The 13,712-nt window shown below is 30.9% G+C and overlaps 1 pseudogene; it reads left to right on the top strand.

The window, feature by feature from the left end:
* LOC142322803 (protein argonaute-2-like) overlaps window positions 1-13,712 on the top strand; it is an 82,475-nt pseudogene that overhangs the window by 7,090 nt on the left and 61,673 nt on the right.

Here is a 13,712-nt window from a genome sequence, read left to right as displayed (position 1 = left end):
GAATATGTTCAACAGGCTTTGTTATTATGCGATGTTTACAATCCTCTGCAGTTTTCTTGTTATCCGTTCTCAACCCCTTGCTGTGAAACCTGGTATTCGACGGGTTTTTGGGACTGACATTCCCGGAAGGGGTCACAGTTCAGGCTTTCGCAGATGACTGTCTCCTGTTAGTTTGTAGTAACTCTCGACTGCAGCTAGACGACAGAGCGCAGTTGGCTTTGTTAGCTGCAGAGGGCTGGATGGACATTCAAAATTTAAGGACTTCTGTGCCCAAAACGAAGTTTATGTTTCTCAAGGGTGCAGACAAATTATACAGTTGTAACCCCTGTATTAAGTATAAAGGCTGTGTAATCAGCTGAGTTCAAGTTCATAAGTACCTAGGTGTTTTGTTTGATGAGAAGTTGCTGTTTAGCAGCCACATTAGGCAAGTTACAGCGGACGTCATCTCTGTATGCACAAGCTTAGGAGGATTGCTCGAAAGGATTACTGGCTGTCGTTTGTACATTGTTTACCTAGGTGTCTTTGAAAGTTTAACTTCATATGCGGCATCTGTTCGGGTGCATAGGTTCGAAAGAAATCTAGCACTGATTTAAAATTTAAGGAGTGCTCAGCGCAGAGTGTTAATTGTATGCACTGGTGTTTTTAAAACAGGCCTTCTATGAGGCTACCACTGTACTGGGAAAAGCTCTCCTAATCGATTTAGTGGTGAAAGTTCATTGTCAGACCGTGTGGGAGTTCCTTGATGAGGTTGCTTTGTTCAACTGACATCAGCAGTTTACCTAAGGGAAAATACTCCTTCCACGCTGCTGTAGGAAGCTAATCGAGAGATATGGCTGGCTACCAGCCAGATTAAGGCTCCAAGTGCTTTAATGGTGAACAGATATGCTGGCATTCAGCGGCCTAGAATTCGCTGTGGCAGCGAATTGCTGTCTTTGACGAGATAAATTAATTATTGATACTCATATATGTTTCAGTAATTGACGGGATACGCCTACCCATTTTAGTGATATATGACAAGTGGGCGGCGGGACATGCAAGCAAGTGCTTTATGGTACCACGCTTATTCCACTCACACTTTTAGGTTAGCACTGACATTCGGTCTTATGCTTTAGGGCGACCGAATGGGGTGGTGGTGGGAGAAATGCCAAGCAAACCAATGTAATGTTTTGTTTTCTGTAACGTACAGGAAAAGGATTTTTTTCTTCAAAAAAATTACTTTTTTCTCATGAAATATAAAATAGTAGACAGTTTATTCCTTATTTAAAAATTTAAAAAAATGTTAATAGATTTTTTAACTAAGCTCTGGATTTCAGAGCTTAGTTAGCTTTCTTCCTTTCCTAAAAAGGAAAGAAAAATCTTGGAAAGTGATTGATTTTTGGGTGTTCTTTCTTTTTGAAGGAAACTAAAAAAAGTAAAAAAAAATTAAAAAAAAAAGTTTTAAGGAAATAATTTCTCTAGAACTTCTGTTTCAAGTAATTTTTTCTTATAACATTTTTTCATCAAAAGAAATCCTTTTTTACTTAAGGAGGATGTAAAAAAAACTCAGTATGTTAAAAGAATTATAATGAATAATATTTTTTTTTTAAATTCTCTCCTAATTCACTAGACTGAAGACAAATCCTATTTTGTAGAATGTTGTGGACACCATTCTATTTTCTAATCAGTGGCTCCTATTTATTATATTTTTCTATATTTACTTTTACATACGCTAGGTTTTATTTAAAAAATGACTAAGTGAGCTGATATTGTATGGGAAACTTAGTTCCATAAACATTTGTAAAAATTCAAAACAACATAGGATCTTTATCCCTTGTAACACATTGAAGGACTTATATTCATTGCTGCTGCAGGAACTGGTAAATATTATTCAGTAATATTTATTTACAGACTCATTCATGTTTACTAAGCATTGTTAGCATCGGCATGCAGTAACAAACAACTTCTTTTTTTTTCAGTCGCCCACAAAGGTTTTCCGAAACCAGAAAATCTAATAAAAGTAATTAGGGATCAAAATGCAACTATTGGTGATAGAGTATTTGATAAAGAGTTAGATAATTGGCAAAAGGAGAGTTTACAAAAGTATATTGGTGGTCTGAAAGTGGAGTATGAAATACCAAACCAACCTGATTCTAAAAGAACTTACAAAGTTAATAGAGTGTTGGGAAGTAGTATCAATCAGAGGTAATTATCTTTGTTTTTTTTTTGTTTACTATAGTAATAAATTCTTCATCTGTACTGACCTTTGTTTTGCTGTCACTTTTTTATTTTCTTTCTAATTAATGTCTGTTAATGCCTTGTTGTTGTATACCTTTCCTTTCTTTTGCCTAATGATAAAGATGTCTAATAATGTTGTATGTAAATCAGGATCAGTTTACTTTAATAATTGAATATAAATAATATACATATTTAATAAGTATTGATGAAATATCTGCAATATTTTAAATGAAGTTGTAGATCTTTAATGAAAGTATTCCAAAATTGGTCCTACAAAGTACAGTCCTTAAGGATTCATAAGGTATTTCTCTGCTGGTTGAAATCTCCTTTTAAACTCAGGTCTTGACTTTCAGTTCTATACATTAACGTAGGTATAGTCTTTATAAAATTTTATTCCGTGATCAATCCCTTTGTACTTATTCTTGCACATAGATATTCTTAAGCCACACATAGATTACAAGGTGAAAAGCTTATTTTGAATTCATGGCTGCAGTCAAAAGTAACATTTCTACCTGTTTAACCTAAATCTAGAGACTTGCTCGACAGGATGATTAAATTTTACTGTTTTTTTTTAGTTTTTCTTTGTTTCTTTAGATGCTATTTTCTGACAGCCATAATTTTTTATTAACTTTTTTATTTTCAAAGTACGTTTCTGTACAATTAAACTTAGTAAATGAAACCATTCTCTGCAAATAATTTTTAGAATCTTTTTATGACTATTGTCCTTCAAGATATTGTAAAAAATTAATCCCTTTAGTTACTACTTTCTGTTTCCTTACCGCTCCAATAAATATTAAATAAGTGTGGTAAACTATAGCCTACTTAAATCCTAATTAATTAATTGATTAAAATTAGCTATTGAAAAAATGATTATTCACAGATTAAGCGTAACAATTTTATTTCAAATACCGGTAAAACTATATTTTGCCTTCAGGTAGTTGTAAATTTACTATCTTAACAAATGACTAACAAGCAGTACAAATTATCTTTATTTGTCTGTATCTGATTAAGATAAATGTTAGATCTAGTTTCTTTATTAATTTAATTTCAACAAATTTGAAGTGTTCTTATTAAGCACAAATTCTTCCATTTTGCAGTCTGCCTTTCTGCTAATCCATGAAAAATCTAGTTATTAAAAGTAATCACCAACAATATACATTAAATAATATTTTAACGTACAGTGAAATATATCTTCCAATAGCTAACTGATTTGGAAAGTGACTGTAGAATAAAGTTTTAAATGACTGTAAATATCAATCACCCCTGTATATACAGCAAATGACACTATCTATCAGAGTAAAGGGTCACATTTTGCCTCAAACACCAGTTAAGTGTTGATATTTTTAATAAGACTGTCTCCTCTTAGATTTTCTTTGGAGGGGATTTCTTAAAATGGTTATGGTTATTAATATGATGATTTATTAATTATTATATTTACTTGTTTACTTTTTCTACCTTAGATTTGATTTGGTTGAAAAAGTAGGAGATGCTCAAAGAACTAAGAATATTAGTGTCGGACAGTATCTTCATCAGTATAAAAACTTCAGACTTAGATATCCAAATATGCCTTGTTTACATGTCGGACCATCACAAAGAAACATATTTGTTCCATATTAGTTTTAAAGACATCTGATGTAAAACACAAAAATTGGGGATAAAAAATAACGCGTTTTTGGGTTTAATGGAAGAAAACTTTGTTTAGTGTTTAATTAAGGTATATATTTTTTTCAATTAGAAATGTAGAAAAATTAATTTTGAAAAGATCCACACACACACACACACACACACACATATATATATATATATATATATATATATATATGTGTGTGCACATGCACGCACGCATGCACACGATCTTTAATCTGTGAGATTAGATAAAGCAAAAATTTGAAATTAATTGAATGTATACCACCAGATGGTATTTTTTACATCTTACAGACCTTATTTCTTACGCAGTGAGCATTTGATAAAAGGACTTAAAATGACACTATCAGTTTTTTAAAATCTCTGTTGAAATTAGAGGTAATAAAGAGGAGGAAATAATTAAAAAATATAATATTTCTTAAAACACGAATATTCAGTTTTTTTATTTTTATTTATTTACCATTTTGGATATATAAAGTATAATATATAATGAAGTATAAAGACTAGATTATTTAAAAATTTAATTTTTATCATTGGAAATGAATAACTTCTTGTAGTATTGAATCCAGAGGTCATTATTCTATGCGAGATGTGGCTATTAAATAATGAGACTAATGGTGTAATAAAATATTTTATTTTAAATTTATTCATATTTAGTTATTATCCCCTTCAATCTACACCCTCTTCTCTATCCCTAAAACGCTTAGTGTGTATTTTCTGTAGTTTGAAACAGTGCTGGAAGGCTTCTGTGAACTCTTTCATGACACGTGCCTATTTTTCTTTCACAGCTTCAACAATTTGAAATGCTCCTTTTAATGTAGACTTGACCTTGGGGAACAGATTAAAGTCACATGGTGTCAGGTGAAGCGAATAAGGTGGAGGATCTAACACTGGTATGTTATACTTGGCTAGAAAGATCTTGACAGACAATGTAGTGTAAGCTGGTGCGTTGTCCTGGTGAAGAACCCATGACTTGTTCTTCCGCAATTCGGATAGTTTTTTCTTATTTTTTTCGCGGAGCTGAGCAAGGACGTTGAATAAAGACAGGAATAGTTAACAGACGGTCAGATCGGATAAGAACCAATTTTTTCAATATTTCTATCCGTTTTTGAGTTGGAAGGGAGACAAAGTTTTATATGACATTTTACGACACTTATTTGCTCTAATAAAACACTTATGTTATCCAAACAAAGACCATGACCAGACTAATATGTCTACAGAAACTGGAGTGGCAACAATCGTAAGAGAAGGCTTTATACTAAACAACTGTCGGTCTTATGAATTTAGTGCATGCGCAATTCTTCTGTAGCAGCATTAGTCTTGTTATTTAATAGCTACACCTCGTATACATTTAGCATAAATAAAATAGCAATATGATGGTGTATTAAAAAAAAATCAAGCTTCTGTAATAGATCCCAACCGATATATAGAGAGTTTTTCAACAATTGAAATGTAGCAATCGACAACTTTCAGGAACAGTGGTCTTTATTGCATCTTTCCCATTGTTCATTTAGAGCTAACAACAGTTTGAGAAAACTTGTATACTACTGTTGGTTTTTTAATTAAGTGAAAATGAAAGGTCTTAAAGACAATTGTTGGGGATTAAATTTTGCTTAAATTCCGAAAAATGTTTATTTAAGACAGTTAAAATTTTCAGCAATTATTCAGGGAACTATTTGTAACAAATAATTAATAATAAAATAAAAAATAAATGAATAATTAAATAAATGATGAACCATTTGTAACAAATGAACGTCCTCGGACCTTAGATGACCTTCTATGTCAACAAACGATAACATTGATACAGTTCCTGAAGCTAGCCCCGTAACCGTGATAGACATTACTGAGGTTAGCGTAGCATCAGGTAATGCAGTCTTAACTGAAAAACTTTTGCATTTGCAAAATTCGTGTTGCATTTGCTGATCAAGGATCAGATAAAATCACAATAACATCAGTAAAAACCTTCTTCATCATGCTGATGCCAATAAAACCTTTTGATAAACATTATAGCAATGAGAGTTGGATTTATGGCTGTGATATGGAAATTGAAATGTAATCATCTTAATGGTGGGGAAAGAATCGTCCTGACCCAAAAAAATAGTTCATATGAGCCCATCAAATGTGAATTGAAAGGCTTGGCCCATTTTGAATTTGTTTCTTGTGGTCAGGCACTAAACAAGGAGTTTTACATGGAAGTTTTATGGCATTTGAGGTATGCTGTACCCTAAAAGAAGCCTGAACTGAGCGAAAATCATAGTTGTGCAAGTATGTTACACAATGAAAATATACAAGCTCCACTTCTTATCCATCATCTGGCAAAACTAATAATTAAAACTAGGTAATTGTGTCATGCCTCACCACTTTACTCTGTAGATCTCTTTTGTCTAAATTGAACAATCTTGAAAGGATGTTGTTTTGAAACTATAAAATGAGACTGAGGAAAACATGATACAACAGCTGCATGCCATCCAAGAAAGTTAAGTTTCCAAGAAATGTTTCAAAAACAGAAGAAAGATTGAAAGCGAAGCATCACCAATAATAGGGACTATTTTGAAGGGGACATAGCTATGTAAAGTGGTAAATAAATTGATAAAAGTTTTATTATGCAAGTTCAATATTTTTTACACATCTCATATTTAATAACAATTCAGCTTCTAAGGAGCGTATAAATATTTGGTTTTGTAATTGTAAACTGGATGAAAAGATTAATGTTACACTCTCTTGCGCCAACCACTTTAATATTTTTATTTATATCAGTCATATAACATTTCAGAATGTAGGCTTTTGTATATGGTACATACAGGATGTTTGCCTGATTGCAACATAACTACAGGAAAAATAGATGAATTGTTAGAAGGTTATAGTCTGTATCTGTGTATCTAATATGAGAATACGGTTCTATGACAAAACAGAACATATCATATTTACTTAGGTCTAATTTCAATTGATTAAAGAAATACAGTATTTATTTTTTGACCATTGAAGGGAATAATTAGAGAAATACTTATATAATATACTTATTATTAAATTTTCTAATAAAATTTATTTAGAATTCCCTAAATATATAATTATTTTGTATTTAGTCATTTATTTTTTGTCATAATCGCAGAATAGGGGAAGAAACAAAATGTTTATTATTAATTTTATTCTTTAATCATACCTACTGTTTAAGTAATGGGATAAAACACTTCGGTTTTAGTATAAATACCGATAGACTCTATTTGCTTATAAATAAAAAAAAACACTATGTTATAAATTTAAACACTTTTACCTAGTCATCAAAAGAATTGTCATAGAATGTTATAGGTTGAAAAAACTTAACCGTAAGTAAAATTACAAAATTTAAATACTATCAAGCACTAAAAGAGTTTTTAAAATATTTGATCGGTTTTTGAAAAAATAATACAATAAAATATAGCAGGTAGCTTTCTTAAAATCCTATAAGAAAGATTATGGATTAATAATTACACTAAGCCATTATACGAATTTGAATATGCTTTTCCAAGAAATGAAAAAAAACTACCTGTGATCACATTACAGATTCTCAATTTTAATTTTTAAATTTTCATTTCGTCTTCATAACATAGACAATTGTCAGCATATTAAGTTTAGCCAAAGGAAATCTACTTGTGGCATTTTCACAATTTTTATACCATCGTATTCTATCAACAATTCTGCATAATTAAAACCCACATTTATTAAAATAGGTTGGTAATGAACAAAGTGATTAATAAATATTTGAATAAAGATGTAGCAGTATTGAATATTTTCAGCAATAAGTCTGGCCAAAGAAGATTATTTATTTACAATTTTTATACTGTCGTATTCTATTAACAATTATGCATAATTAAAACCCACATTTATTTATTTGTTATTTAATGACTGCAGATTTGGTTCGCCACATCTTCAGATTTTTTATATTTTAAGTTAGATCTTTGCGTTATAATAAAAAAACAATCTAAAAATAATCATCAGAAGTGAGGAATTATTACAAAAAAACTTAAATTATATAGTTAATAGAAATATTGTTTTTTATAGAATAACTTTTATCAGATTCAGTGAAATGATACTACTGATGATATTTTATGACCTCAGACCATTAATTTAGTATTTATACAGAAATTAACTAAAATGTCAAAATAAAAATAATGGGTATTTGTTCTCCCCTATTCTGCCATTATGCGATAAATATGAATGATTAAATACAAAATTAATAAATAAATTACTTTACTTTAATAATAAATAGATAATCTGATATTACTTATATGTTCTTTACTTTATTTAAATGCACGTTTTGTGTCAGGAATTCTAAATAAATTTCACTAGAAAATTTAATTATATTATATGAGTATTATTCCAATTATTCCCTTCAATAGTCAAAAAATAAATACTGTATTTTCTTTAATCAATTGAAATTAGACCAATTTAAATATATGTTCTGCTCTTTTGCCGTTCTGTTTTGTCAAGTTCTGTTCTGTTTGGTCATGGAGAATACTATAATGCCAGATATCAGGTGATAGTTTGCATGTAGCTGTGTGATGATGTTTACTTAGGTAGCATAAGAAGTATCAAATTTAGTATTGTAAATATGTAAGGATGCAAGCAAATAAATATTCATTTTTATGTTTGACTGTTTGTTTTTCCAATTGTGAAGCCAGTTTATTTGTAAATGTTAAGAGTTCTAATTTAAAAGTGTTTAAAATTTAAAATAATAACATTTAGAATAGGTAAACAAGCATCAGATAATTAAAATATATAAGAGAAAAACAAATATTTACGTACAAAAGATTGGTGTTATTTATTATATTTTTTCCAAATTGGCATTATAAAAAAAAATTAATTAACATTACAAAAAAATTGGTCCCATTATAGCAAAGTAAGTCACAGAAGTTCAGATGAATAAACTTCAACTCTGTAAGTTGTGCACCTATACCTTCATGTTAATCCCAAAAAAATTGATATAGGTCGACAAAAAAAATAAGTTAGACTTTTGCCATTTTCGTGAACTGAAAGGGATATATCGTCTTGTGGCAGCACGGGTTGTGTTGTCTTCACGCTTCCCCAGCAGCAATTCAGTACATGTGTAGTGTCATCAATATGGCATGTCCTCTAGAGGTTTCGTCCAGCATAGAATATCCAGAAATGGAGGAACAAATGTGAGTGCCAAACTTTATGCTGGGTTTCCCTTTATGGGGCTTGTAATGATGGATCCATGTTTTGTCACCAGTGACGATTCTGTCTAAGAAGATGTCCCATTCGTTACCATAGCGATCCAAATCTTTTTGGCAGATGTCCAAGCGTGTTTGTTTATGCAACTGTTTGAGTTGTTTTTTGGGACTCATCTTGCACAGACTTTATGAAACCCAATTCTGTTGTGGATGATTTCGTAGACAGAACAGTGACTAATTTGCAAACGATGTGCCGCTTCATCAATAGTTACTCGTCTGTCAAAGAAAACCATGTCACATGCACATTCAATGTTTTCCTCATTTGTGGTGGTAAACGATCGTGTCTGGCTCCTTTGTCATAACACTTGTGCGACCATTTTTTAATTTTTCAATCCATTCGTAGACACTTCGTTGTGGCAACACACTGTTCCCATACTGTACCAAAAGTTTTAGATGAATTTTGGCCCCTGATACACCTTCCGACCCAAAGAACGGATCACTGAACGTTGCTCTTCTTTGGTGCAAATAGAAAGCAGAGCAGCCATGGTTAACGGCAGGCAGCATCAAACCTGTATAGACATAACAGCAATTAAACCATGCATGCGTCATCTACGCAACACGACAGTACTACCAATATAAACAAAAGTATAAGTAAATTGTGGATAGTAATTGATTTATCCTCGTATGTAACAAAATGTTCAAAAATCTTGCAAAAATATTTGTTACTTATTAATTGCGCATTATGTGACCGACATTTAGAGAAGATTAAATCTGCTAATTGTATGTCAGGCACATCATGACCATAAATATTATTACTGTTTCCTTGGCGGGTTTTCCAATTCAGAATTTAAATAAAACTTTTAAACTTTTCAGTTTACCTTAAACAAATATATATGAAATCATGCTTTTATATTTACTTTAATTAGATATAAAAACTTGATTTTCATGTTTCTTTTGTTATTTAAAAAAGAATTGTGTTTTTTCCTTTTAGTTATGTACGATTGCTAAAGGTCAGGCTTTAGCAAAAAAACTTAATGAAAAACAAACAGCGTCAATGGTTCGAAGTGCTGCACAACCTGCAGATGTATGAAAAAGAAAGATTCTGGAAGCTGTGAGTATATGATTATGTTGTAATTGATCTGCTAAGACAAAAACCATTATAGTTTTTTTTAATCTTGATTTATATATTTTCTCATTTTTATTTAGAGATAATTTCTAAATATTTTGTAAAATAGATTGTTTAGAGAATTAGCAGTTAAAGTAAATATCTACTTAAATTAATTTTTTTTTTTTTTTTCATTCATATATAATTGAAAATTGAAGCTAAAATTATGTATCAATCATTTAATATGAAAGTTGTTTCTTGAACAGTCGCTGTCACAGAATGAAATTGCATTCTTGCTATTGTGAAGGAATATTCTTCATTCTAACTTGCTCCAACGGCTAGACTAAAGACTAGCCTTCAGTTCAGTACTCTGTTAAGGTAGTAATGAGTGAATGTTGATTTCTGTCTTTGAGATTAAATTCTTGTAAGAAGAGATTTCATATAAACATACGGTGATCGCTGCAAGCCTAATCATATTGCTATTCCAGAGCACGAAATAGTTTATTAAAAGACATCGGTTCATAAAGCAGATCGATTTTTCCATTACAGGCTTTAGCTCCAACCTGCTGAAACCATGTGGAATTATCATCAGGTAATAGTTTAATTTATTGATCAGTACTAACTGACTTATACGTCTTTATACTATTCTGAAGTCACATTCCCATTTTTGAAAAACTCTGGCTTTATAATTCCATTACAATTTTGATGTGAAAGTGGATTTCATCAATGTCCAAAGATTTTTGAGGGAAGTTTTATTTTTATCACCTTTTACTAAGATTTTATTTAGCAAAAATAAAACTTCCATTACCACTGAATTTTAACAGATGAAATTTGTCAAATCTTAAGTTAATACTCTTGATGCTTGATGGTGGTTTGTTCAACAATTTCTGACATTCAGATATTTTTTATTAGACCTAGATGCTTTGTAATCGACACTGAATATGTGGTTTCAAAATATTCAGCCCTTGCTCTTAAATGTAAACAATAGAACCTGGATCAAGATTATGAAATTTCTTGTGTAGTCATATCAATGTTTTTATTTGTACTTTGATGCATTCCTGACTGACACATCATTGTGACTAAATAGAATCAGCTGGGGAACAGACCACAGTCCTGACATTAACAGCTTTGCTGTGAACAGTTCAAAATTATCTGTTCTCGTATGATATCCTTTACATTTTAACAAAGTAAAGATTATTATTCTTAAATGGTATTAAAAAAGAAGTTCAGCTTTTAATATAATAGACAAAAATTATAATAGAAAAAAAAAATAATAGACAGAAATTTTAAAAGAGGCGGAAAGTAGAGGCTCAAATAGTGTAATCTTTACTGAGAAAAATTTGTTTGTCCATTTCTTAGTTCAAGGAAAATATTTTTTAAAGAATTTTCATATAGCTGCAGTCTTTTTATGTAGTTTTCTACCTGATAGAATCTGTGGATATATACTGGATGTAACTATTCACCGGTAAAAGGATAAAAATTATGAAAATTGAGAGGATATACAAAATACTTATGTCATGGAAGTTTTATCATGTTACCTTGGGCCGCTGACAAACCTTACATTAATATCTGCAGATAGTGGACAATAGTACATCCTAACTGAATTTGATTTAGGATTGTTGTGTAGTACCGTAACTATTATTTTTTTTAAAGTTTATTTACCTGTTGCAGCCTTACACATCGCAATGAAGACTAATATCTGGAAAGTTGTTTATAATTTCTATCCTGTTTTCATACACTTTTTTATAAAGAGAATGTAAAATTTGTTTTGATGGGTCAGATGTGTTAAACATTTTTTCAACATGTTTAATCCATTATAAGGATGAAAATCAAAATGATCATTCATCATATTTTCATTGAATATAAGGAAAAGTTGCAAAAATGCAACTGAATTATCTTTATATGTATAAAATAGTATTTTAGTTATAATAATAATTTAATATTATTTTTATAGATTAGAATGGCTGACTTCAATTCTGACCCGTGTGTTAGAGATTTCGGCATCAGTATTGCAGATCGTTTTACACCTGTATCTGGAAGGATTTTAAATCCTCCTGTTTTGCTGTATGATAAGGTAAAATATTTTTCTGTATGAAGAACTATTCAGTCGTATAAAGTCTGTAAATAAGTAATGAGATTAGTTTTTTTTTGGTAGCCAAAGTGGCAACACTGTAAAGTTACTAATAAACGTATGGTTATATGAACAGCTGATTTATATTAGATATTAATATTTTTAGTCTATTGTTGCCACATGAGACGTAAACAAATTTTTGGTGAAACGAGTTTTTGTTGTGCGTTACAAAAATGAGTGATATTAATTAAGAGCAATGTTGTGCAATCAAGATTTGTGTTAAACTCTGTGAGAATACTACTGAAACTTTTCAAAATTAAAAAGGGCTTATAGTCAATAGCTTTGTCACAAGCCCAAGTTTTTAGGTGGTTAAACCATTTTCAGATGGCTGGTAGTCAGTTCCAGATGATCCATGCTTTGGAAGACCATTAATGTCAAAAAGTGAGACAATTTTGAGCTAATCAGAGACTTGATATGGTACGATTGGCAATTAACTGTCAGAATGATTGTAGAACAATTAAATTTGAACCATACCACAATCAATCAAATTTTGACAAATGAATGTAACATGAAAAAATGTATGCACAATTGTTCCCAAAACACCTCACTGTTGAACAGAAAAACAACAGGGTGGAAGTGTGGTGCAATCTTCTAAGGCGAATATAAACTGATTCTGATTTTATAAAAAATGTTATTACTGGTGATGAATCTTGAATATTTGAGTACGGACCAGAAACAAAACGCCAGAGCAAGGAGTGGCATACTTCAAATTCACCACCTACAGCAAAAACAAGCAAATCAGATATCAAAACCATGCTAATTTGTTTCTTTGATAGTAATGATATTGTCCATAAGGAGTTTTTGCCTACAGGACAGTCTGTAAATCAATATGTTTACCGAGTAAATACTGACAAGTGAAAGACTGCAGAAAGACTTGCCTGCATCAGACCAGCCATCAAAGACAACTGGATGCTGCAAAATGACAGTGCACCTTGTCACATTGCACTTTCAATGAGTTTTTGGCAAAGAAAAACATTCCTGTAGTTTCTCAACCACCTTTATCTACCTGACTTGAGTCCCTGCGATTTTTTCCTGTTCCTAACATCAAAAAACCACCTTAAAGGACACCAGTTTAAAATTGTAAAATGCATAAAAAAAAGGAACTGACCATCTGAAGGATATTCCGGTTTCTGAATTCCAACAGTGCTATGAATAGTGGGAAAACTGTTTGAAACATTGCATGATTTCTCAAGGGAACTATTTCAAAGGTGATAGTCCATGTATAATTGGATTGTAAATAAAACATTTTTCTGAACCAGTCTCATTACTTTATTTACAGACCTTTTATGTAGATTGTTAGGAATTGCTGTTAATTTAATTTTTTTGTTATTTTGAGTCATTTGAAAGATTGTACATATTGTGATTTGCCTCTAGAAAACTGAATATGAGAAATCTGTTGACATTCTCATATTACATATTCTTTGAATTGTAACATTTAAAAAATATAATA

This window comes from Lycorma delicatula, chromosome 4 (genome assembly GCF_047948215.1).
Source record: "Lycorma delicatula isolate Av1 chromosome 4, ASM4794821v1, whole genome shotgun sequence".
Taxonomy (NCBI): Eukaryota; Metazoa; Arthropoda; class Insecta; order Hemiptera; family Fulgoridae; genus Lycorma; species Lycorma delicatula.
This window is presented reverse-complemented; position numbering and strand designations above follow the sequence as displayed.